Source organism: Pleurodeles waltl, chromosome 10 (genome assembly GCF_031143425.1).
Source record: "Pleurodeles waltl isolate 20211129_DDA chromosome 10, aPleWal1.hap1.20221129, whole genome shotgun sequence".
Taxonomy (NCBI): domain Eukaryota; kingdom Metazoa; phylum Chordata; class Amphibia; order Caudata; family Salamandridae; genus Pleurodeles; species Pleurodeles waltl.
Window position 1 is genome coordinate 941,841,914 of NC_090449.1, and position 27,764 is coordinate 941,869,677.

Genomic DNA, 27,764 nt, shown 5'->3' on the forward strand with positions numbered 1-27,764 from the left:
TTCCTCATTGGATAAAATGGGGCTCTAATGAGTACAGTGGTCAATGGGGATCTGCACCTGTGGTGACGGTGAACACCGCCGTGGACGTGACCACCATTTTCTATCTGATTCCTCACTTGTTTCCTGACCTTCAACAGGAGAACACCTAGACTGTGTGTGCTGCTGTGACCTGTGTCTGGAACCTACTATGGCCTGTGTGACCGGGGAAAGGGCCCCTGCTTTCACTTCGGAGGAGTTGGAGCGATTGGTGGATGGGGTCCTACCCCAGTACGGACTGCTGTATGGGCCTTACAAGGTAACCTAGCTTGGTTGCATTCCATGTCAGACAGGGCTTAGTGGGTCCCAGGAGGTATGCAGTTGGTGGTGTTTGGCCCTCATCTTGCTGTGGCATCTACCCAATCAATGGCAGTGCAATGCATAGTGCTCAATCCTGATCCCTGTGTGTGATGGTGCTGTGTATGCCAACTGTGGTATTGGCGCAGTAATTGACCCAGTGTTCTCTTTCTCTCTTCCCCCTTTATCTTCTTTCATCCTGTCCATGTGTGCATTAGCATCATCTGGTGGAGAAACAGGGGCACCGGCGACAGAGGGAGCTGCATCCCACAGAACCAAGGAGGCAGAATCCACCAACACTGAGAGAACCAGTGGGACGGAGGGCAAGGGGAGCACCACGGCAGAGACAGGAGGTGACAACACAGACTTAGATACCTCCTCCGATGGAAGCTCCCTGGTGGTAGCGGACACCTCTATGACCACCCCAGCTGCAGGTACAACCACCACCCCCGTACTAGCACCACTCTCCCAGTAGCCCCTCAGCGAGTTGCCCATGCCTGCTCACACAGGAGGATGGGCATCTACTTTGCCCCAGGCACCTCAGGCCCAGCCCCAGTGAGCCCTGCTGCCCTGAGTGAGGAGGCTGTTGACCTCCTGAGATCCATCTCTGTAGGGCAATCAACCGTGGTGAATGCCATCCAGGGGCTGGCATCCCAGATGCAGCAATGCAATGTATTCCTGGAGGGCCTCCACAGTGGATTGGCGGTCCAACAGAGATCGATTCAGACTCTGGCCTCCTCTCTGATGGCAGCCATTGTCCCCGTCCCCTCTCCACCAACCACTTCCCAGTCCCAGTCTCCTCAACCCCAACCCATCCCATGCACAAATACAGACAAGCATGCACACAAGACACCACACAAGAGTAGCACAGTGAAACACAGGCACCACACTTCAACATACAAGCACTCACGCAAACACCAGACAGTTGCATACACAACAACATCCACCGCCTCTACTGTCTCCCCCTCCTCCTCCTCCTTTTCCTCCACCTCCCTCACAGTCACGTCCACACTCACACCTGCATGCACTGCTTCAACATCCACCACCAGCATCACCACACCAAGCAGCGCACACACCTCACTAGGAGACACCTCCACAACATCCATGCACGTGTCCCCTGTGTCCTCTCTAACCCTGTCTGTCCCCCCTCCTCCTAAAGGTCACAGGCGCAAGTACTCAGACACCCAATAGCCATCCACCTCACATCAGCACATTCCCCATGCACCTGCACCCAAGTCCAGCAGACTTACTCCTCCAACAACCATTCCTTCAACCTCCACTCCCTTCCCTCCTCCCTCTTCCCGCCCCACCATCCCTAAAAAGCTTTTCCTTGCCCAACTTGACCTCTTCCCTCCCTCTCCCCTGTCTTACCCGTAAGAGCAGGATCCCAGCGACCCAGCCCTGAACCTCAGCCAAACAGTCCACGCGGACAGTGGAGGTACCACCTAGTCATGGAGGCAAGACAGTGATGGTTCCCACTACACCAGCCAGGAAGGGTAAGGATCCCACAGCCACTGCCATAAAGGGGAAGAAGCCCTCGACTCCTGCCATGAAAGGGAAGGAGGCCGCACCTTCTGCCATGAAGGGGAAGAAGCCCTTGACTCCTGCCATGAAGGGGTAGGAGGCTGCACCTCCTACCATAAAGGGAAAGGAGGCTGCACCTCCTGCCATGAAGGGTAAGAAGCCCTCGACTCCTGCAATGAAGGGGAAGAAACCCTCAACTCCTACCATGAAGAGGGTGGAGCCGGAACATCCTACTATGAAGGTGAAGAAGCCCTCAACGTCTGCAATGACGGGAAAGAAGCCCTCGACTGCAGCAGAGGCTGGCAGGATGACACCACCACCAGTGGTCATGGAGCCCTCAGCTCCAGGTTAGACAGTGCAGCTCAGGAGGCACCTTCACCTGCTGGCACAGTGAAGCCCTCACCTCCAGCAGAGGCTGGCAGGATGACACCACCATCACTACCACCAGTGGTCACGGAGCCCTCACCTCTGGTTGAGGCAGTGCAGCACACTCTTCCTGCAGACGCTGCACCTTCACCCGCTGAGACAGTGCAGCCCTCACCTCCAGCAGAGGCTGCCCAGGAGGCACCCTCCCCTGCTGACATAGTGCAGCCCTCACCTCTAGATGAGACAGTGCAACCTTGACCTCAGCAGAGGGCATGTAAGCTTCCCTCCTAGGACTGCTGTACAAGGAGTCCCCTCCAGAACCAGTGGGCAAGTCACCCACCTGAGAGACTGTGGCATTGCACTCCCAGCACAGAAAAAATGGGCATGGAGCCCCTCCAGAACGAGTGGGAAAGTCACCCACCTGAGAGACTGTGGCCTTGCACTCCCCAGCACAGAGAAATGGGCACGGAGCCCCCTCCAGAACCAGTGGGAAAATCACCCACCTGAGAGGCTGTGGCCTTGCACTCCCCACCACAGAGAAATGGGCATGGAGCCCCCCCCCCCAGAACCAGTGGGCAAGTTCACGAATTCGAGGTTCCCCTAACCTCCATCCCCCTGAGGTGCCTACCCACTTAGGGTGATGCCCCTGCAGAGTTCTGTGCAGTTGATGTAAGGAGACAAGTTGGGCCTTGGAATGTGCCCTGTGGCCATGTGGGCCCTTTGTACTTTGGAATGGTCATTGGCCCTTTGTGGACAATTGTACATATCAGGTTCATGTGGTGGCTTTTCCCTTGCTAATACATTTTGAGTACTTCCGAAATCTGGTCCTTGTTTTATTGGTCCGTGTATCATGTGTGATTGGTTTACGTCTGCAACTGGTTGTGTGTATGGTGTGTGTGTGTCTGGTGTGTGTTGTGCGTGTGTGTGTGTCACTCTTCTTTTCCTCCCTCCCTAGCTCTCTGAGTTCTGTTTCCGCCAGGCTTTTGTTGGCATTGGCACCGCCCCGGAAATCCTGGCAGTTTCCTATGTCATAATATGGTGGGTGTTACATTGGTGTCTTCCGCCTGACTGTTGATGGTGTGCGTGGTGTTAATGCCCTGGCGGATGGTGTGGTACATTGGCTGTCTATGGGAGTTCTCACCACAATGGTCGTAATTTGGCGGTAATTAACGCCAATGTCATGATGAGGGCCATAGTCTGCCAAAACACTCTTTTTTCAACATTTTAAATCTGCTTTAATGGAACCACCCTGCCCCCCCACATTCTTTCACCTCAGCTTTTATAGCATCCTCCTTTGTAACACTCTACTGCACCAGTAGTTCAAAAGTTCACATTACTGTACATGTGATAGCAGCATACTAGCTTTCAATTTCTTCTGTAGCAGGTGTGCTTGACTGTAACAGAATGTAAGCATATCCAAAATAGCATTACTTCTTTGTGAAATGATCTGACCCAATCGGAGATCTACTAACTTAATGTTCTAATTAAATTCCTATCTTTATCAACCAATGTATTTACAAAGTCCAAAGAAATGTGTGTTTTCCTAAAGCTGGTCCTTCCCTCCATTTTAACCACCTCACATGTTGAAAACTGCCTCATTCACCTGCAGCCTTCTCCTGAGTGCTACTGCTCATTCTCTTCAAAATGGGCAGAGTGTGGATAGCAGGGCATAGCTATGTTTTTTGGACAAGTGAGTATGCTAGAAAGAGTGGAGTTAATAGGGACCTGAGTTTGCCCAATGTGGATATAACATGGTTTTGTCAGAGAGGGTTAAAGTGGCAGCAATTGCTTCCATTGGTTGAAAGCATTAAGGATAGCCAACCACCTAACCTCATGATTGTGCACTGAGGTGGTAATGACCTAGGCACACTGACTGGGGTAGGATTGGAAATCCTTATGAAGGAGAACTTTAGTCAGTTAATGACACTTTTCCCTTACACAGCATGTGTGTTCTCTAACATATGACAGAGGCAGAAATGGAACAGGTCAACTAAATTCTGTTCACAGATTGAGAAGGCCAAGAAACATGTTCATAAAACTGTTTCAGAATACCTCAGAGAAAATAACATCGTCTCTATTCACAATAATAACCTGCATTTTGACATGCCTGGAAAATATAGAAGAGATGGTGTTCACTTTACAGATAAAGGCAACAGGGTATTTCTGAGTAACTTCAAACTCTGCATCCGCTCTTATGTGTATTAATCATAGACACACAATTAACACAAAGGCTCTTCTTAGAGCCACCCTACTTCCCAAACACTATTTAAATGTGTTTGAGAACCAATTTGCGGATTTGCAAACAAAATGCACTCATTCAATGTTATTGCGCGAGTTATAGTTACCTTAGGGCGCCTTCGTCATGCACAGCTAAATATTCCACATATTATATAATTGCTGGCATTTTCTATGCCATCTTTCATATTCTCACTGCAACATTTACAATAAAATTATTGATGAGACAACTGTGCGTGGCAAAGGGGCAAGTTATAGTTACCTTAGGGTACGAGTTTTAGTTACTTGAAAGAACTCTAACTGCTGAATTTCTAAGATTTGTACATGTAAATTCAGAACCTAACGACAATATCCCTGTAACCTTTGTTTTTTCAGTGAAGATTATATATATATATATATATATATATATATATGTATGTATATATATATATATATATATATAACTCTCCAACCATTCATTGAATGCACAGTATTGATTGATGTGGAAAAATATAATATGTGTAATGTGTGAATCTAGAAATTGAGAATTTAACTGGCAATATGGTAAAATAGGGATAAAATATGGGTTCCCCTACCCAATTTCCACTGCTATTAGGCTGAATGTCACAGGGTCCTCTTCAGTCCCCTCACACATAGTCAACACAGGCTATTGTGGGTGGAGCTAGTGCTGGGTAATTCAACCAAGAGCCCCTTTGTAGTGTCCCATCTCGTGATACCTTTAAAAAGTAATCACTTTGGGCCTAGAAGAAACTTCTTGTCTGCCCCTATCCTTCACATGTAACTCAGTTCTGTTTTAGACAGTGTCTTCCCTCAGATCCTCGTGAATTGCCTAAACTCTTATCTTCACATTTGAAACCAGTCTGTGTTATGTTATGCTATCAGTTCTTAAAAAGATCAACTCACTTCCATAAGAGTATCCAGGCCCTAATGCTACATTCATAAATGGTTGTGGTTCCTAAAGCCTTAGAATAACCAGATTTTAAACATTTTCTTAAACATTATGAAATTCTAGCAGTCTGTTGAGAGTTCCTCTCTCCCTTTGGATAAGTGGCATGCTGTTCCAGCACTTGGTTAACCCTGTTAGCTAACAACTTGCCAGCAAACACTACAAGCTTCTCCATGACACTTCTCTGTCATGTCAGTCTGGATTTTCTTAGTGTTGTAGAACACTCCTCCTTTAGTAACTTTGTCACCATTAACTGGTAAGGGCATGACAATGCCTGGTCTCCATCCCTCTTACCAACTGATTTTAATCACACAACACACCTTTAAGCCAAGGTTCAAATGGAACATTATTTGCTCCCTTGCTCTCTTTAAATCCCTGAAGGCACTGAGCTGACTTCAGCCCAATGATCTGATCTGAGCTTCCTTCATTCTTACATAGTTCATCTGATCTGCTTCAGGCATTCTCCCAATGACTGTCATTTCTTCCCTGGGAAAGCAATTCATTCAAGTAGTTATCTTAAATTATTCAAAGCCTGTGTGCAACAAACGATCTCAAAACTCAAAACCATCCCAAACTTTCTCGGCCTTCCATGTACATGTACACTGGCTCTTTCGATTCTTGGTAGGTACTCCTGCAGATTTGGAGGGAGAGTCATCTTTCCCAGATGTGACCTGGTTGCCTGAGTGAGGTAGAAATCAATGGTTGGCTTCAGTCTGTGTAGGGTGAGAGAAGCATTGTGTTGAATGTTTCTTGGGCAATAGTTTGATTGCCCTTAGTTGAGTTCCAGGACAAGAAGCCTACATGACGTGGACAACATTATCTGTGTTGACCAGAGCACAGGCTGCACTTCAGTCTCAGGAAGAGACTGTCACTATCCTAAATCTCCAGAGACCAGAGAAGAGTACTGAGCAGATCAGGCCAGACTCTGAAAAGGCATAGATGTTAGCATGCCTTGCCCCTACTTCACACTGATAGGAGGGTGAGAGACTGAGAGCAGACCAGGTGTTGACGTCTGTGTCACTGTCAGAGCTGCAGGGTTTGTTAGATGCTAGAGGACTTACCTTGGAGAAGTTCTGCCAGGCACATGTTGAGTGCCCTATACTTGTGGACCTTTGTAATGAAGCCTAGGATGAGTTGGCATGAGAGTGGTTAGAAGGCATTAGGTTGGTTAGGAGAAATGATTGCTGTATAGTGAGTCTGTAAATCATGAACAAGGAGCTAGCAAGGGACTAGAAGTTCCCCTAGTACAGAGAAATGTATGTTTGTCAGTAGCCCACAAATTGCTTTGGCACATAACTCGGACATAAAAAAGACCTATGATAGGTTGGATTCTTTGTTCAATTGCCTGTGAGGTTTCTGTAGACCCTGTCCTATAGGCTAATTGAGTGGTAAAGTCAGGAGGTAAGTCCAAGGCGCTATTAGTGCCACTGCCAATAGGTGTTGTTTTGGAACAAGTGGGTATTGACATTTTTGGCCCGACCAGCCCATATTTTCAGTCAACAAGTATATCTTGCTTCCGGTGGATCATGCCACCTGTTCTCTAGAACAGTAAGTATGAATGATATATTCTAGGGAAAAGATATAGTACCCAGGAATCGTCCAATCGACAATAAAGATAACATTTTATATTCAAAATTGAAATTAAAGGACAGTTTCAGAATTGTTTCCCCACCGGGGTAGTCCAGAACAAGTGTTAAAAACAGAAGAAACACAAAAACATTCAGCCAAAGAGCATAATGTGACTGACAACCATATACAAAGTTAAAATCACTATTTACAAAACAGACACTACTGCACTCAAAATAGTTTATACTAAATCTAGTGGGTCAGAGTGTAGTCGACGACGTTTCAATCCCTTTACAATGTGAGATCATCATCAGGACAAGTCATAGTTTGCCTGGATCCGTAAATCAATAATGCAATGAAAGTTATTAACACCAGTAGAGGCAAGGAAAAAGAGGGTAAGGGAAAAAAATGAATCAAGTAATTGAAACTCCCCCTTCCATTTCCTTCCTTTATACACTTAATTTGTCTCTACGTCTTTTTCTAGGAGCATGTCAGATCACACTCTGCTGTACACTGATGAATACATTAAAAAGATATTAGAAGGAATTCCACTTTTTATTGATCTCACAGAAAAACCTTACAGAACAACTTGAAAAACATAAGAAAAAATATACCAAAGCACAATTGATGATTTGTATGTTGACAGAATACTTAAAAGCAGACACCATACCCAATGGTCTTCAGGCTAGAAACATTCCCAGGGTATTTACAGATGATAAAAAATACAAACAATGCTACAGCTATGTTGGCACCACCTGTTCCAGGCACTCAGTGGTGCTTGGAATATATACAGCGATTAATCACTCAAAAAAGTTCCTGGAGGAAATATTAGAACTAGAGAGGCAGATGCCTGAATCAAGCGTAATAACGGATGGCAATGCCCCTGGGGTAGATTGAACAGCAAAGGTACTTGGTCACGTTTACTGACTCCGCAGCGGAAGCGGCCAATAGTTTGGATCCAGGTGAAAGGACTAGCTCAACAAACCCAACCCAAAACCATATTTTGTGGGGGGGGGTGGGGTGAGGGGCGTCGACCCAGACCCCCCAGACAAGGGAGAGTCAGAGGATGAGTCCAACGGCAATTCAACACACCAGGCAAAAGACAGACACTTTTTTTTATTACCAATAGGGGAACCAATTAATGAAAACTCTGAATCTACCTTACACTACACAAATGCTGAGCATACCATCCCCATCTTTAATCTCTCTGCTCATAGCTTATCATGTACTGAAATCTCACTTTTGAGCAGATGTTTATCATTATTCCCGACAGTCTGTCCCAATTGTTTAGAACTACAGATTGATATATTTAGATTTTTTGAAAAAATCAGACTACATGCATTTTTTGAGGACAACTCCGGTTCCCCGATTAATGCAGACACGCACTTCAGACCTCCATCTAATTTTCCACCTCCTAATTCATCCATTCCATCTGAAGTACATACATTTGAAAAATTGGTATTAAAAGACATTTGCAATTCAGAACAACAAAGGGTCTTTTTCCATATTACATACCCCTGTCAGTGAAAAAGACCTTAACAGAACTTAAGTCCAAAAATACCAGCTGACAAAGGTAGAGGAATTGTACTCCAAAAATTCACCAAAAAACGGGGACAGTGAGGTTAACTGGTCCAATGTACGTCCCCCCTTTTCATAACGTGTTTGTCAAGAAGTTACACTGTCCTGAAAACAAATATGTAGATTGCAAAGGTTGTCTCAAGTGTAATTACATCAGAAGCAAGGGCCCTCAGGTCTCATCATCAGGCTTGCTCCACTTCAGACTTGTGCTGCAATGTCTGACGGGACCCTCAATGGGGTCACTAAGCCAAACTTCTATTATTATCATTGAACATTCTGTTTGTTTTGATTGGATAAGACTTCTTTGCAGTCCTGAAGAAGCACCATGAGATCTGTAAAGACATGAGTAGGCACAAAACATGTTGACTTGTAGAGTGGTGTTAGAAACAGTATTCTCAACCACATTTTGCAAGAGCAAAGGGTCATTATTTCCCTTAGACTCACTTTCTTGTTTTTAACCTTGACCAACGTTCTCTGCAACTAATTAAAGGAATTTCCTGAGGGAAGTTGAGTCAATTTTATTTTCTTACTTCCCTCCACTGTCTTGTTTGTTCTGCACAGAAGTTTGGCTTAGTGACCCCATTGAGGGTCCCGTCAGACATTGCAGCACCAGTCTGACGTGGAGCAAGCCTGATGATGAGACCTAAGGGCCCTTGCTTATGAGGTAATTACACTTGAGACACCCTTTGGAATCTGCATATTTGTTTTTGGAACAGTGTACCTTTTTGACAAACACTAATTGTACTCCAAGACATTTAGCAGTACAAAAATGAGATTATGAGGCAGATTTATAACATTGAACACTACATGAAATTTACAGGTAATCCTATGAAGGAATTACAGACTGCAATTTCCTCTATTGCCAAGAAAGGCAGTGAAGCAGGTTATATTACCAAAAATGAGGGTTTCTTCCTAAATACAAAGAACCCCAGAATACAGGTGATATGTATACTTCTGAAAATACACAAAAACCAGACAACCATCCCTCCCCACCCCCACACCAGGATGATTGATCATTTCTGGCTTTGGTTAAATATTTGAGCCTATTGGGTGATATATTGATTTCTTTATTAAAGATCATGTACCAACTACCAGATTTTATATCAGAGACAGTACTGACATGATAAACCAAATTAAACATATGCCCCTTGATGACACCTACTGCATTCTGTGTACCTTGGATATTGAATCTCTATACACAAATATAGCCCAGTGTGACGATATAGAGGTCATCAGACAAACTCTTGAAGAGAGAGAAGATCCCCATCCTGTTCCCACTGCATTCATTCTAGGACTTTTGCAATTAACACATACCAAAATGTTTTCCTCTTTGATGCCAATATTACCAACAAACAAAGGGTACATCCATGGGAGCAGTTTACACTCCCAACTTTGCCATTCTGTTCATTGACAACATTGACACAACTATCATTCTCACAAAAAACAATCCATTTAATAACAAAATACTTATATGGAGAAGATATATTGATGACATTTTTGTAATCTGTAAGGGAGATGAGCTGGACCTGACTACATTTATGGAGGGGTCGAATACTAATTTTAAAGGAGTAAAATTCACTTTAGAATTGAGAAAGGAGAAGAAATATCATTTTTAGACCTGATGAGAAGAAACAATGAAGGATAATTATACACTACATTGTATCAAAAAACAACAGAACGCAACACTCTCTTAGCACACTTTAGTCACCAACCGAGAGCACTATGCGATTCACTCATGTATTTTCAATTTTTGATGATTTGTTTTTTAGAGAAGCAGAGACAATGAAAAACAAATTACTTGCAAGGGGGTATGCAAGCAAATTGATCACCAGGTCCTTGAAAAGGGCATGGTATAGCCAATGTGAGTCATTACTCTCCCCAAAAACTAAAAATAATATGGACAGGTTAATATGTGTGAAATCAGCTAAAAATGATTATTGTACGCTACTACCACACTTTAAACACAGGTGAATTGTCCATGGAACAGCCCTTTTTTGCTTTTAAGGAGAACAAAAATATCAAAGGTAATTTGGTTCGGGCATGCCATCTACCCACTAGAACTCACCATACCCTACATGATTTATGGGATTCCGCACCTCTTGTGAGCCACCACAAATGTGGTGATTGCAGTGTATGTGACTATGCTATTGAGTCAAAAGCATGTATACATAATAATGTAAGGACTACTCTCACTCAGTTTTCCAATTGTAATACCAATAATGTAATTTATGCAATGACCAGTCCTTGTCATTTGATCTATGTTGGCCAAACCACACAAAAAATAAGAATAAGGATATGCCAACATTAGAGTCGTGTAAGATGTAAGGTGGCAAACACACCATTAGTGGAACACTTCGAAGCACTAGAACACACTACAAATGACATCTGATGGCAGGTGATTGAAGTCATAAAGTTACCAGCACGTGGAGGTGACATGGCAGCAATGCTAAACAGAACTGATTTAAAATGGATTTTGAAAACGGACATCTTCCATAGTGGATTGAATAGAATGGAAGACTAGACTGCCCTTATTTGAAATACTTATTATATTCTACATTAACTCCTTACTTTAAGAGTTATTTCCATCCAAGTATAACATTTACTCTTCAACAAGTCATTGATAACAACGATTACTAGTCTTAAACCATGAGTCATATGTTCTTCTTTAATTTGTAAGTTTCTCTCCTTACTCTGCTTGTCTGGTGGAACCAGCATGTGTTATTTCCAGCAATAAATAGCATGTAAAGAGTTGTTCTGTAGAACTAATACTATTTCTAACCCTTGAATGTATGTCGAAGTATGGCATTTCCTGTTATATTTCTCGTATGGCATATTCAGCATGCCACTTTCGTCTCACCATTTTAATATGGCCCACACATCCTGCTTGACACTCACCCCTCATGTATTGACTACGTTTTAATTCATGTCACTATTTATGTCATTATGTGCACTATTTAGTTCTAATAAAATTTCAATTTTACAACTTACCATCTTGGCTCGCCTGTACTAACACATCTTAGCTCGGAATTGGGATCTTTGATCCATGTCAACATGGCCGCTGTAGTGGTAATGCCTCATTACACCCCCTTTTTAGTCCCTCTTCTATGACACTGAGTTATGCTTGCATGCTTTCACTTCCTCAAGCAGCCCCTCAGGGATGCGGTCGGCCCCCTCAACCGGCAGTATTCTCATTGTGAAACAGCTCCTCTGACCTATAAACATCATTGGATACAGTAAGCCCTGTAACAATCACAGCAGGTTTGGGAGAATTCTTGTTTATGGGGTGACTCTTGTTTATGGTTCGACTAGTATATATTTGGCATATTATTACCATGTGCGTGTCTTGTTGTAGTTACGGGAATGTATATTAGTACTTTGCCTAATTCTTTTAAACTGCAACATACATGCGGAGATTGATTTCCCTGGTTGTGTCTCGTTTCAGTTATGGGCACAGTTTCTCAAATTATTAGTACTGGGTATCCTTCATAGGTTCGGCAACTTATACCTTATTGCCAAGTACTTAGGGGCTGTCCCCTTTTATCAGCCCAAATTAACACAGTGGGTATTCATGTTTTGAGGGCTTTAAATTGGGATTTCACAGTGACAATGGACTACAGCTGAACTAATTACTGGATATTACAGAGACCCATCAGTAACAGCACTAGGTATATTGGTGACTCTAATTTTCATAGATTCTATCACAAGTTGGTTTATTCCTTCTCAGAAGCAAATTGTACTTGTGGCTCTTAACCTCCATCCTCCGGTAGCCCCCCTACTTTTCAACTTCCTCAAGCAATACTGGGTGCTCTTGGCTGCTTGTGCAGCATTCCTCAGTCTCTCAGGCCCATCCTATGTTGTGATGATGATCCTGGTACTAATTTTGGGATCAAAACATTGTCGACTGAAGTTCCTTGACTCACAGTTCTGGTGTTTTAAGCAGGGGAGGGAAACAATCCCGACTGCATGTGGAACTCCTCGAAATTCCACAGATTTTTTTTATGACTCCACAGAATTCTGCAGAGTGAAACTCCATGAGCTCCACCCACTCTAACTTATTTTTTATTTTTTTCGCTCCCCCGCCCTTTTTCCTTGTCTCTACATGTGTTAATAACTATAATTGTATTATTGATTTATGGATCCAGGCAAACTATGACTTGTCCTGATGATGATCTCACATTGTGAAGGGATCGAAATGTTGTTGACTTACACTTTGACCTGCTAGATTTTCTATAAACTATTTTAGGTGAAGCAGTGTCTGTTTTGTAAATAGTGACCTCAGTTTTGTGTGTGTTTGTCATTCACATTATGTTCTTTGCCTGAATGTTTTTGTGTTTCTTCTGTTTTGAACACTTGTTCTGGACTACCCCGGTGTGGGTACAATTCTGAAACTATCCTTTAATTTTAATGTTGAAAATATAAAGTTCTCTTTATTGTCGATTGGACAATTTGTGGGTACTATATATTTTTCCCAGATCATTGCATTCATACTTTCCATTTAGAGGCCATTGTTCCTTTATTCACATACTGCCCCTGGTCCCTATTTATCCTTGGGTTTGCCTTGTGTCTGTGTAACCAGTTATTCAGAGGCAGTACCTCTGAGGAGCATAACTGGTAAAGTCATAGCTAGGGCATTCCTAGGGAGCTTTTCTAGATTTGAATTTCCTAAGATGGTGTTTTCTGACCTGGAACAAAGCTCATCTCCTCTTATCCAAGATATGTGGAAGCAAGACCTATGCCCTCTCCACAGCATACCACATGCAGTTCAATGGGCTAGTGGAAAAATTTAACAAGACTCTTAAGAGCATGTTGGGAACACTTCCATAGAATCTTCAGAGAAACTGTTCTGTTCTCCTGCCATGTCTTTTAAGTGCCTCCAGAAAAATTTCACAGAAAAGAGTTGGGTTCACACCCTTCAAACATCTGTTTGGGTACTCCACACTCAACATGGTCAGAGACATTTGGGAAGGAGCTTCTGCAGACACCATCAGAAGCTCGATGATGTGGACTATGTGACTGGTCTTGGGAAGTTGATGGTGCAATACATGAGACAGGTGAACAAAAGCTTTCAGTCAAGCCAGCAACTGATGATGGAATAGCATGTCCAGAAAGTCTTGCAACTGGGTACAAGGCTGGTCAGGATGTCTCCATGCTGAAGTCTATTTGTCAAACAGAGTTGGAGGATATGTGATGTGGACACTGCAAGGTAGTGCAAAATGTATTTGAAGTGAACTATTTGGTGAACACAGGTCCTACATGGAAGCCAAAGAGGTATGTAAACCTGCTTAAGCCATAAATTAAGAAATATTGTACAGAGAACATCCTTGCATTGGTAGAGGACATTAAGAGAGTGAACCACTTCCTGACCCATTGGACAGTGTTAAGGATGGTTATATGAAAGGTGTACAACTTCCCCTAGAATTGACTTCGGAGCAGCAAGGACATTATAGAGAGGTCGTGGGACAATTTTCATATCTTTTTCCTGATGTCATGGGTGACAGCTGTCTGTGTGCACTAAATAGATACAGGGTATAGTTTGCCTGTGAAGAGAAAGGCCTTTGGTCCAAGTCCAGCAATGCATTGAAAGTATTGGACTTGGGAGTAGTTGAGTATTCTCATAGTCCAAGAGCCAGTGCAGTAGTGTTGGTGCCCAAGCAAGAATCAACTGAGTTCTGTTTTTTTATGGACTACAAGGCCCCTCATGTGGTGACCAAGACAGATGCATACCTGATTCCCAAAGGAGATGAGCTAGTGAACCAGCTGGGTTTTGCTTGATGTTGCTCAGTTGTTAAGCACCTTTCACATGACCAGTAGCAATTGGCACCTAGTGCAAAGGTGAAATCTACATTCTATATGCCACAGGGTTGGTAGCAATTTAGGATCATGACTTTGGGCACAAGAATGTTCCTGCCACTTTTCAGAGCCTTGTGAACTATGTTTTCCCAGGTTGGAACAGTTCTGTTTGGCCTACTTGGGTGACATTGCAATGCTTAGCAATAGATGGAGGATCAACTGATTAACCTAAAACGAGTGCTGATCAGGATACAGTGGGTGAAACTAACCAGCAAGAGAATCATGTGCCAAGTGAGGCAGACCACTGTAGTCTCCCTTGGGCCTCTGGTGCACAACAGGATGATCTGCTCTTTGGATGCTAACATCTAGCCTATGTTAGTATTGGAAGTTCTAACCACTCAGACCTAAGTGAGAGCCTTTTAGGACTCACTAGGTATTACAGGGACTTTGTGGCAAAATATGGGAACATAGTTGCACTCTTGACAGCCCTGACATCCAAGAAGCTGCCTAAGAAAATTATTTGAACCGCAGAATGTCAGAATGCTGTGAGGGCTAGAAAGAAGCACTATGCAATGCTCATGTGTTTAAGGATCCTGAATGTAGTCAGTCCTTCATTGTACAAATTGGCCTCTTACATAAAAGACAATTGAGAAATACAGGCTGAAGTTGATTATAATGGTAGAGAGTGTCCAGTGACCTTCACCAAATGTGCACTGCTTCCCACTGAACAGAATTAGGCAGCCATTAAAAAAATAATGTTTTGCAGTAGTGTCGACCTTGAAGAGGTTCTGACCTTATTTGTTAAGTACCTAGTTCTAGGTCCGGACAGATCGCAAAATACTCAAGTGGTTGATGGCAATGAAGGGTAAGAATCGCTTGTTGTTGAAATGGTCTGTCTCATTATCAGGCATAGATTTTAAGGATGGAAAGCCAGAATGAATGATGAGAATGCAGACAGACTTTTCAGCTGGTTGGGCTGATTCAACAAACTGACTTTTCAAATGGTAATGTATGATCCTGGATAGTGTGATCTTGGAGGGGCCTCTGTTGGGATCAAAATATCCCCTTGAAGTTCTGATAGCAATCATGCTCATTGTAGAAAATGAAATCCTTAAAGTCCAAGGAGGTCTATAAAATTGAATTAAAAATGGGTTCCTTGTGCAACACCAAAGTCTTAACTAGGAAAAGATCATGTACAATTACCATGATCTCTTTCAAGAACTACTGGTGGATCTGCTGATAAAACCCTTGCCTCAAAATAAGATTCCATTACAAGACAGACATAAGTTATGTTAATTGGTGTTACTTGATATGTATATGGCATGCTTCGGCTATTGATTTTCCCTGTTCTTATAGTGCTGCAGATTGTTTAAAGTATAGTTTCTTTGAGGATGTCAGGGACGTCATAAACCCCCTGCTTTAGCTGCTACAGTGGGAGGGGAGGAGTTCTTGATGGACCTCTTCTGTCTACAGCTCAGCAGACAAAGGCTCATAAAGAACATGAAAGGGTGAGTTTGGTGCGTGAGTGAGTGAAAGTATGGATGTGTGTGTGAGTGAAAGGGTGTACAGATAGGTAAGTGAAAGGGTGGGTCGTGGGTGAGTGAAAGAGTGAAAGGGTAGATGGATCAAAGGATGGGTGCAAGGATGGATGAGTGAATGAGGATAGGTGGGTAAAAAGGTGGATGGAGGGATCATTGAAAGAATGAATGGATTAAAAATGGTGGATGGATCAGTGAATGGGTGAATGGATGATGAGAGAAAGTATGGATGCATGAGTGGGTTAAAGTATGGATGGCTGAGGGAAAGGATGAGTGATAGATGGATGGAGTAACAGGGTAGTGTGATGGATGGAGTGAAAGGGTGGGTAGATGGATGCATTAAATTATGGATGGATGGGCAAAAGGATGGATGCTAGAGCATCACGAACCCACATCTTTAGCAGCTACAGTGGGGTGAAGTTCTTGATTGGCCTCTTCTCTTTGTAACTTGGCAGACAAACATGAGTGAGTGATATCATGGATGGATGGATGAATGGATGATGGATGGATGGATAGATATGAGTGAAAAACTGGGTGGATTGGTGAGTAAAAGAATGGATGGATGGATGAGTAAAAGGGAGGGTGGACAGATAGATGAAAGGGTGGATGGATGAATTATGAAAGGGTGGATGAGTAAGTGAAAGGATGGATGGGATGAGTGAAAAGGAGAATAGATGGAGTGAAATGTGGATGGATGAATGAGAGACAGGATGGATGGATTAATGAGAGAAATGATAGATAGATGAGTGAAAGGATAAATGAGAGAAAGGATGGATGAGTAAAAGAAAGGATAGATGAATGAAAGAATGGATGGATGAGTGAAGGAGGGAAGGGAAGGATGGATAAAAGGGTGGATGAATGAGTGAAAAGGAGGGTGGGTGGATGGATGGATAAAAAGGGTGGATGAAAGGACAAGTGAAATAATGAATGGATGTGCTAAAAGGAGGGTAAATGGATGGACAGATGAGTGAAAGTGTGTATGGATTAGAGGGTTAAAAGATGATTGGATTAGTGAAATGGTATATGGATGGATGGATGAGTGGCTGGCTGAGTGAGCTTCTGACGTTTCTCTTGCTTTCCAGACCAGACAATTTCCAGCAGCCCTGTCAGAGGACCTAGTCAAGGACAAGAAAGTAGTTTCTGCTCAGGCCAATATCCATCATGCATTTTCCCAGAGGATTCTCTGGACTATCATCCTCTGGCTAGGAAAGGCTTTGAAGGGAGGTTTTAAAGGGCTGTGATACAGCATTGTTTGAATAGGGGGTACTTGCAGAGTTGCCTAAAACCATCTGACATATTTTATATCCTCTGATATTTGTAACTGGAAGTCTATTACCTAGGGCCCTGTAGATCCTGGGGAGGGCTCAAAATGTAGAATAGAGTTATCGCTGAAGGCATCCGGTAATAGCGTAGGGATTGGTGAGCTGGTGGAACGCACTGAAGCTCCCATCATGACTTTTTCTCAAAGATAGGGGCTTGTTTTGGTTCGTTCACCCCTATGGCAGAGGCTCCATAGCTTTCTAAATCCCCACTGGCTGGTGCTCTAAGGTCAAATAACAGCCTGGGGCTTGTAGCCGCTCTGTCTAATTCACTAACTGGTCACCCAGCCATTTCTATGAATCTTCCTCCGGATGCAACACCATATGTCAGGGTCCTGGAGAATGTTCCTCCATTGAAATGCAATCTTTCTTGCAGTTACAACACAAGGTTACACACTAGCTAGACAGTCAAATGGTGGGGTGAGGGAGGGGTGACTCGCCACATTGCCCAATACACTATGATGGTTAGGTGAGTTGGCTGGATTGGCAGGGACCCCAAGATGTTTGAAAGAGATTGTGTGGTTGTCAATTCTGATAAGCCAGATGTGACAAGAGATCTGTTGGCCCTACTGTCAAGAGCACAAAGCCCCCCTTCTGTCGTTTTGGCATTAACATTCAGTTTTTCATAAACCCTGCTCTTTATTTCCTTTACAACCCCTGTTGGTTCCCCTAAATCCTATCAGAAAGATGCCTACCCCTAAGTTTAGTAACACAAAAGGATGATGGATGGAGTGCTGAATAATGCAAACACTCACCCCCAGTCACAGATCTCGGTTTAATCCATCGTTCTTTTGCTCACCATGCCACCCCAGTTTGGACCCCGCCATATGCAAATCAGCCTTGACACTGTTCCTCATGGGAACAGTCCAGCCTGAACTGCCAGGCCGGGTCCTCTCTGGACCGGAAACAAGCATCCTGGGACCAGTTTCAGGGTATCACCCTTCATCAGCCAGGCTAGCTTGAATCCAGGGGCACAGTGAGCACGGGACCCACGTCTGAGCATACCCTTCCCACTTAGGGCAACTTTAGCAACACAAAAGGAGATTATTTTGTTTTGTGATGTTACCCCTAAGTTTAGCCTGACCAATCATAATAAATATGAGGTATTAAGTTGCACTGATAGTAACAACTGATTTTTCTTTAAAAGACTGGCCTCATATTCTCCCTGGACCAGGAACTCGGATTGTTCTAATGATGTTATAGATCAAAATTGTTTTACAGCTCAAGGATTGAATTCCCACCTCAGAAAGTGTAGACCAAAATTGTCGAGAAATGTACTCCTCCCTGGAGAATTTAGACCTGAATTTAGTCCTATCATGGAACATGGAGGATGTAGCAAAACATCAAATAGGACTTGTGTTGATTTTGGTTGATTTCATTACCAACTATTGTTTAATTTGTTTTCAAGAAACCTGGGACAGTTCATTCTCTGTCCCCACTATTCCTTCTTCCTATGGCAGTACAAAGGGAGGTATGATGGTTCCTGTGTCACTCCTCACAAAGAGAAAATGGTCAGAACTCCAAAGAGGCTCTCCTAAAATACAGGTAGTACTGTTTGCTTCTTCTAAGTCCTTGAAGATATTTGTTCATTAACTTTTATAATTTTGTTTTCATCCATCGGGAATCTGGAACATGTGTTCACCAGTGGCAGCTGATTCCTGTTTCAAGTGGTGGGGCAATCAGGAATGCCTTTAGGCCCAACCCCAAAGCTCTCAAACATGGGTTGTTATACATAGTGTTTATAATGGGTCATGATTAAGAGCTCTGGAGTTAAGGCTGAAGGCAGTGTGAATTTCTCACACTGCCTAGCAGTGTGCAAAACACATTAAAATAGCATTCAAAAAGTACTTACCTACTCCAGTTCTCTCCCTCCTTCAGTCCAGTGGCAAGGGGCATCTGAGCCAAATCCTCTCTACCAATCCTGGTGCTGTACTCATGCTGCTCAGGCAGGATTGGCTTGAGTGTGCTAGTTCAACGCTCCTTCAGGTCCTGCAGGGTTGTGCCTGCCCTCCACCCAGCTGTCTGAGACAGCTCGGGTGGAGAGGTATAAAGTGCACGTCAGGCTGGCCATCACCAGACAGCAAGCCAAAATGACATGTGCACTTTGAACTTGAGTGGCCACCACTACTACTCCCCTGCTGCCAGTCAGCATCGATGTCCCTGCCACAAAACTTGGCTCAAGCTGGCTGGATGCACTGAAAATTAAAACGGTAATAAAACAGTTTTAGTATGGCTATATTTTTCATTTTTGCTGCGTTGGCAGCAGGGTGGACGACACTCCCCTACCCTAAAGGAGGCACAGCTGCTGCTGTTCACTCTGCATTGTTTTCTTGGAAGAATGCATAAATGTTCCAGATTCCTGATACATAAACCAGAATAAAAGGTGGAAACCTCATATTGTTTTTCATTTACATCCTACTAGGGGACTTCAACATCCATCTTTGCAAGGGCAAAACCGCGGTCCTCATCCTCCTAGACCTCTCAGCCTCATTCGTCTGCCACACACCCTACGCACACGCCTTAATGATGCAGGGATCCTCAACAGAGCCCTGGACTGGATCACCTCCTTCCTCACTGGCAGAACTCAGAGAGTCCGCCTCCCTCCATTCTGCTCTGAAGCCACCACAATCATCTGCAGCGTACCCCAGGGACTGTCCCTCAGCCAGACCTTCTTTAACGTCTACATGGCTCAGCTCGCAAACATCGTCCGAACTCACAACCTCAATATTGTCTTATATGCCGATGACACCCAGCTGATCCTCTCCCTCACCAAGGACCCCGCAATAGCCAAAACCAACCTCCAAGATAGAAAAAGGCCATCACCGAAGGGATGGAGAACAGCTGCCTGAAACTAAATTCCGCCTAAACTGCAGTCCTCATCTTGGCCTCCACCCCCTCCGCATGGGATGACTGCTGGTAGCCTGCCACACTGGGAACCACACCGACACCCACCGACCACACACACAACCTGGGATTCACCCTGGACTCATCACTATCAATGAGCCAGCAAGTCAACGCCATTTCTTCCTCCTGCTTCAACACCCTCCGCGTGCTTTGGGAGATCTACAAATGGATCCCCACTGGAACCAGAAGGACGGTCACCCAGGCCCTCGTAAGCAGCAAACTGGACTATGGCAATGCTCTCAATGCAGGAACCATGGCCAAGCTCCAGAAAAGGCTGCAACACATACAGAACGCCTCTGCACGCCTCATCCTGGACATCCCCTGCCACTGCCACATCACAGCCCACCTGAGAGACCTACACTGGCTCCCCATCAACAAGAGAATCACGTTCAAACTCCTCACCCACGCTCACAAGACACTGCACAACAATGGACCAGAATACCTCAACAGACGGCTCTCGTTCTACACCCCGACCTGATAGCTTCGCTCCGCCGACCTTGCCCTTGCCACCGTCCCACGCATCCACAGAACGACCGCCAGTGGCAGATCGCTCTCCCACCTCGCCGCCAAGATGTGGAACACTCTTCCCATCCACCTGCAGCAGACAAAGGACCTACTTACCTTCAGGAGACACCTCAAGTCATGGCTGTTCGAGCAGTAGCAGCCCCCCTCCCCTCAGCACCTTGAGATGCTCACAGGAAAGTAGTGCGCTTTACAAATACCCTGATTGATTGATTGATTGGTATAGTTTCATGGCATAATATCCATACAATTGATTGCTTTGGAGGTGATTTGCACATGGGACACACTGATCAAGGAGCTAGATTAGGAGTAATCATCATTGTTATCATCCAGTCCCCCTGATTGACTCCGTTGTCAAGGCCATTGAGCTGGTGATTTTGAATACATAAATGACGTGGGCTGAGGAGAAGGACATTTTGTCAGATCTGCAATATGGGTTCAGGCCATGGCTTGAAACCAATGATCAGTGCCTCAACATCTACTTTCTTTTTAGGAACTACAAGTAGTTTAATTGGCCAAATTAACAGGGACAAATTGTGGTCTACTTTATTGTGTAGATCCAGATCTTGTTTGTTTTTAATGGGCTTGCACAGTAACATGTCTGCTGAAGTTCATTATAATCAAGATGGCTCTTGCACAGAGTTAGTCACCATTGAGCGTGGAGTTACACATTATTATTCCCTTCCTATTCATGTTACATATTAACAATCTAAAGTCTGTTTTATTGACAAATAGTATCAATGTTTCAAGTGTGGGGAGCCACTAAATCCCAGCATCATTTACACGGTTGATGTGGTGTTGAGCTCCAGAACTACAAGAGGGTTGCAACGTTTTCTTAACATCATCGTTAACTTTATGGACTCTTTCTGTATGTCAACTAATTATTCCAAGTCATAGATAATAGTGGCAGGACCAAGATCCACACATTTTATGTAAAAGGGAAGGAGATCTCCACGGCTGATTCATTCTCAGACCTGGCATTACATTCCATCGGGCAGGAACATGGTCCCCTCTTCTTATTTCAAAGAAGAATCTCTTTTTGAGGTTTGTAGCATCGGTGATCAAATGTGCTTCTAAAGCGGTCAACAGACCAGTAATACTGATGGGTGAGCTATATCAAGTAAAATGTGCTTCTTTAGGTGCCTACTGTTTTGCCATCTAGGGCATTGTGGATCCTACAGTCTTTGAAACAGTTGAAAATCACTTTACAAAATGTTTGTTGAGTTTACTCAAGAACACTTCCTCTTACACATCTCATAAAGAGTTAGGTTTAACCAGTCTGTCGATACTCTTGCCTTTCATCCTTTGTGAAGGTGGCTAGCAGTTTCACCAAAAAAGAAACCGGTTTAAACCCTCAATACTCAGGAATCTAGAGCCGGACAGTAGCCATGGTTGAAATATATTAGGACCTCTTTACAGCCTTGGGCCTCCATGAACACTATGACCACCCTGAGACCATATCAAAAAGAAACATTGGGTAGACAAACAAAACCTTTGTTTCTGTAGACAGCAGGATAAGGAAAGCTCTGAACTATCAAAATCCACAATTCAGGAGTTTATTATTATACTCAAGACAAGATATTATTATACTACTCAAGACACTCAAGTTAAACCATATCTATCTTGTGTGTCCAACATCATCCTCTGTCATCTATTAACTAGATTCAGACTTACCTTGAGCCACTGTTTACTGGCAGTACTGGGAGGTTCGAATAATGTCAGAAATTGTATGCCCCTGTGGCTGCGACCAAGTTTCTCTGCATGACGCCTTTCGTTTTATTATGTTCTACAATTTCCACAGTAATTTCGAACACACCTGTTGCTAGGTAGTTTTCTAACACAAGCTCCCCCAGCTTTGTTTTATCTTCAGCTGTTCCAGATTGAACACAGCTGCTTCTCAATAGCATGTTTTACAAGGGGGCAACTAATAAAAGACAGCTGAGGGTATCTCGATAATTATGTATAACAATGTACTGTTTTTTTAAGATCTTATGACTTTTTGTGCTGTAGTCAATTTTAATTAATTTCATACATATATTATTGTATTATATTTGGTGTATTTTAAGATTGATTTTTCTTTTTTGGATGTTTTGCCAAATTAAATAAAAATGATGATGATAGCTACATTGCTACCGGTTAGCCGCACTGACTCATGTCCATTGGAAATCCTGCACAGCACTTTTAATGATTGCTATTATGGTTGTACATATATGTAAACAATGAGTTTTTAAATTGTGATGAGGAGTCAAAGGTTCCCAAAGTAATTATTTTTAAGTAATTATGTTGCTTGATTAATGGTACAGAGGATCACTGACATAATATCGATGCATGTGATATTGAAACACAAAAATATCTGAAAATGTTGTTCACAAAAATATCACCTTCCTATACTTAACTAGTAAAACCACAAATATCGAGAACACATATATTGTTGTTAAAAATATCAGTTTCTACTTGCATCCAAAAGTATCAGAAAAAAAATATTGTCATGTCTAAATAAACATATATTTCAAAAATGACAATTAACACAATGTTGAGTACAGTAATATCGTAATAACATTATAAATATTTACTATAAAAACAGTTTTCTTGTATAATAATTATTTGAAAAATATATGAATATGTTACATCACTATATATATATATATATATATATATATATATATATACACATATTTATAATATATTCACTGGAAAAAAACAAAGTTTACAGGGACATTATAGTATAGAATTTAATATAATCATAGAAATTCACTCACTAGTGTTATCAAAGATCTCATGAGTGCCATGATTTTTGGGGCTATTAGCAGTGCCAGGCGAGGTGATTGAGTTATAGTTACCTTAGGGCATGAGCTATAGTTATTTGAGATGACTCTGACTATAACTGGTGAATTTCTATGGTTTCGTACATTTAAAATGTGAGCCTAACAATAACGTCCCTGTAACCTTTGTTTTTTAATGTGAAATTCTGTATTTTTTAATTATATTTCCTAACTATAACGTCCCTGTAACCTTTGTTTTTTTCAGTGAATTTCTAGTTTTTTTTAATGTATAGTAATTTTCAGTACTATACAGGGAGTGCAGAATTATTAGGCAAGTTGTATTTTTGAGGATTAATTTTATTATTGAACAACAACCATGTTCTCAATGAACCCAAAAAACTCATTAATATCAAAGCTGAATATTTTTGGAAGTAGTTTTTAGTTTGTTTTTAGTTTTAGCTATGTTAGGGGGATATCTGTGTGTGCAGGTGACTATTACTGTGCATAATTATTAGGCAACTTAACAAAAAAAAAAATATACCCATTTCAATTATTTATTATTACCAGTGAAACCAATATAACATCTCAACATTCACAAATATACATTTCTGACATTCAAAAACAAAACAAAAACAAATCAGTGACCAATATAGCCACCTTTCTTTGCAAGGACACTCAAAAGCCTGCCATCCATGGATTCTGTCAGTGTTTTGATCTGTTCACCATCAACATTGCGTGCAGCAGCAACCACAGCCTCCCAGACACTGTTCAGAGAGGTGTACTGTTTTCCCTCCTTGTAAATCTCACATTTGATGATGGACCACAGGTTCTCAATGGGGTTCAGATCAGGTGAACAAGGAGGCCATGTCATTAGATTTCCTTCTTTTATACCCTTTCTTGCCAGCCACGCTGTGGAGTACTTGGACGCGTGTGATGGAGCATTGTCCTGCATGAAAATCATGTTTTTCTTGAAGGATGCAGACTTCTTCCTGTACCACTGCTTGAAGAAGGTGTCTTCCAGGAACTGGCAGTAGGACTGGGAGTTGAGCTTGACTCCATCCTCAACCCGAAAAGGCCCCACAAGCTCATCTTTGATGATACCAGCCCAAACCAGTACTCCACCTCCACCTTGCTGGCGTCTGAGTCGGACTGGAGCTCTCTGCCCTTTACCAATCCAGCCACGGGCCCATCCATCTGGCCCATCAAGACTCACTCTCATTTCATCAGTCCATAAAACCTTAGAAAAATCAGTCTTGAGATATTTCTTGGCCCAGTCTTGACGTTTCAGCTTGTGTGTCTTGTTCAGTGGTGGTCGTCTTTCAGCCTTTCTTACCTTGGCCATGTCTCTGAGTATTGCACACCTTGTGCTTTTGGGCACTCCAGTGATGTTGCAGCTCTGAAATATGGCCAAACTGGTGGCAAGTGGCATCGTGGCAGCTGCACGCTTGACTTTTCTCAGTTCATGGGCAGTTATTTTGCGCCTTGGTTTTTCCACACGCTTCTTGCGACCCTGTTGACTATTTTGAATGAAACGCTTGATTGTTCGATGATCACGCTTCAGAAGCTTTGCAATTTTAAGAGTGCTGCATCCCTCTGCAAGATATCTCACTATTTTTGACTTTTCTGAGCCTGTCAAGTCCTTCTTTTGACCCATTTTGCCAAAGGAAAGGAAGTTGCCTAATAATTATGCACACCTGATATAGGGTGTTGATGTCATTAGACCACACCCCTTCTCATTACAGAGATGCACATCACCTAATATGCTTAATTGGTAGTAGGCTTTCGAGCCTATACAGCTTGGAGTAAGACAACATGCATAAAGAGGATGATGTGGTCAAAATACTCATTTGCCTAATAATTCTGCACTCCCTGTAGATTAATCCAGCCACCGCCGACCACGGGCTTTGGCCGTGTGCAGCAGTGGTTGGCAATAGCCGACCCCTTATAAGCACCCAACCATCCCTAGCCTACGCCCGTATGTGGCAGAGGTTGCCCGCAAGGCCTGGCCTGCAGCCAGACCCTGCGGCCAACCCCCCTAACCACCTAACCCCACACTGTGCACTGCCCTTTGGCCGTGCATGGCAGGAGTTGGCCACAGCCCATCTCTCTGGATGTGAGAATAGGTGTAAGAGGGTGTATCTGGGGATGAGAATGTATGTGAGAGTCTCTGCCTGGGTGTGAGAGTGCATGCATCAGTGTCTTAGTGGGTGCGTCAGTGTCTGCACATGCCTGTGACTGGGTGAATGAGGATGTCAGTGGGTCCGTGAGTGGGTATTTGAGAGTCTGAATGGGTCAGTGAGTGAGTGGGTCTGTGAGTGGCTTTGTGAGGGTCTGAGAAGGGATTTGAGTAGGTGTATGGGGGTCTGAGTGGGTCTGTAAGTGGGTGTGTGAGTGTCTGAGTGGGTCTGTGAGTGGCTGAGTAAGGGTCTGAGTGGGTGAAAGAGATTGAAGGAGAGAGTGAGAGAAAGAGATTGAGAGGGAGAGAAATATGGAGTTTTTTAGGCTTTGATAGATGATATATTCAGAATTAGATATTTCTGCACAAATTGAAAAGAACAATTTAAAAGAGTAATATCACCTTTCAGTATGAGCCTTAAACATTTGCAATTGTAAAATAAAATAAAGGAGGAAAAGACTATAGATACACTTGGAGTCAAACCCTGAACTCTCATTGTGAAGGTCTGTGACCTTCACCATTACGCTATCTTTGTTTATCACTGTTCTGTTTTTTGTACCCCTTTGTTGGCTATCTGGCACCACGGGGGAGCCTCAAGGCCTTCCCCTATTGTCCCACCAGATTGTTTTTTATTTTTTCCTTTATGGACTATCTGTGCCTTGAGGCTCACTCCGCCGTCCCAAGCGGCTCCCACCTCCTGCTTGAGTTGGCATTGCCCCAGCAAGCAGGTAGATACTTTTCATAGCAGCTCCCTACTTGCTGGAGCAATGTTTTCATCTGTCTGCCCTGCATGCATATCTGCAAGCAGGGAAGACAAATGAAAAATCTGCTTTCTGACAGCGGGACTTGTTTGACAGGTCCCACTGTTAGAAAGCGGACTTTGTTTGCTGTGGCTTGGCTGTGGCTGTCAAAGCTGCAGCCAAGCCATAGCAAACAGCAATGTCACAGGAGGCCGGCACCCCAGGACATAGCAAGAGCTGACCCTGGGGGTGGCTGTCCTCAGGGCCATCAGTGACTCCTCTAGAGGGGCCCTGTGCCCCCCCTCCTATGAACAATGCCCAGGGAGGTGGTGGTCCCCGGGGCTCAGGAGTCCAAAAGATGATGCTGTAATTCATGTAAGGAACACAAACACCTCCCCAAATGTGACAGAAATAGATGTAAGAGAGGTATTGCAGGACATAAGAAAGGCAAGCACTAACTCCCAGGAACCCACAACCAAAATCCTCTAAGATATACTGCCTAAAGTCTCCAAATTCATCAAAGGACAACCACAACCCATACCCACTTAAAAAAGTTTATTGCATCAGCTCAAAAAAACACCAGCAATATACCTCCTTTCCCTAGAAAATACTGGGACATAGAAATACCTGAATATTTAATAATGGCACATAATGATTAACCTTTCCTTTTATATGACAACCTAAACAATGAAAAACAAATCCTAATATTCTCTCTCTCTCATAACTTACTAAAGCTAGGCCATTGTCAAACTTGAATGTTAGATGGGACCTTCAAAATAAGTCCCAGAACATTCATTCAGATATAACATACATGGTGAATATCAAAAATAAAATATATTTTTATATATGCCCTACTACCAAATAAACAAAGCAGCAATAACTATGAACTTTTAAACAACATAAAACAAAGAACTACACCCACAAAAATGAATCACAGACGTAGACCAAGCTATGATTCAAACCATTTTAACAATGTACCCACACACAGCCATACAGGCTGTTGCTATCATTCCAATCACAGCATATGGAGTCACCGCCAACAATCTGCACTAAGTGTAGAATATTCTACACACTGCCAATTTGCCTTTGAAATAAAACAAAATGATAACACTAGCATATGTCCCTGCCACAGAGGCAGCTAACCACTCCAATGTACTAATAGAAAGCCCTTTCTACCAACAAAATGAAGACAAACTAAGACCCCCAATGGATTATTTTGAATACACTTGGGTTGGCAGACTGCATTGTTCTGGACACAGACCCCAAATCAAATAACAAATATCATGGTGGAATGTCTATGACAGCACCTTGGCACAGGAAGCAAAACCAACAACACTTTAGAAGGATAGCACAATGAATGTGTATATAAGTCAATTAAGTGCAGTGTAATTTGTGATAGTTATAACATACAGTGAACATACAGTTTTTATTGTATACGCATCTCTGTGTTAAGTGTTTATGGTCA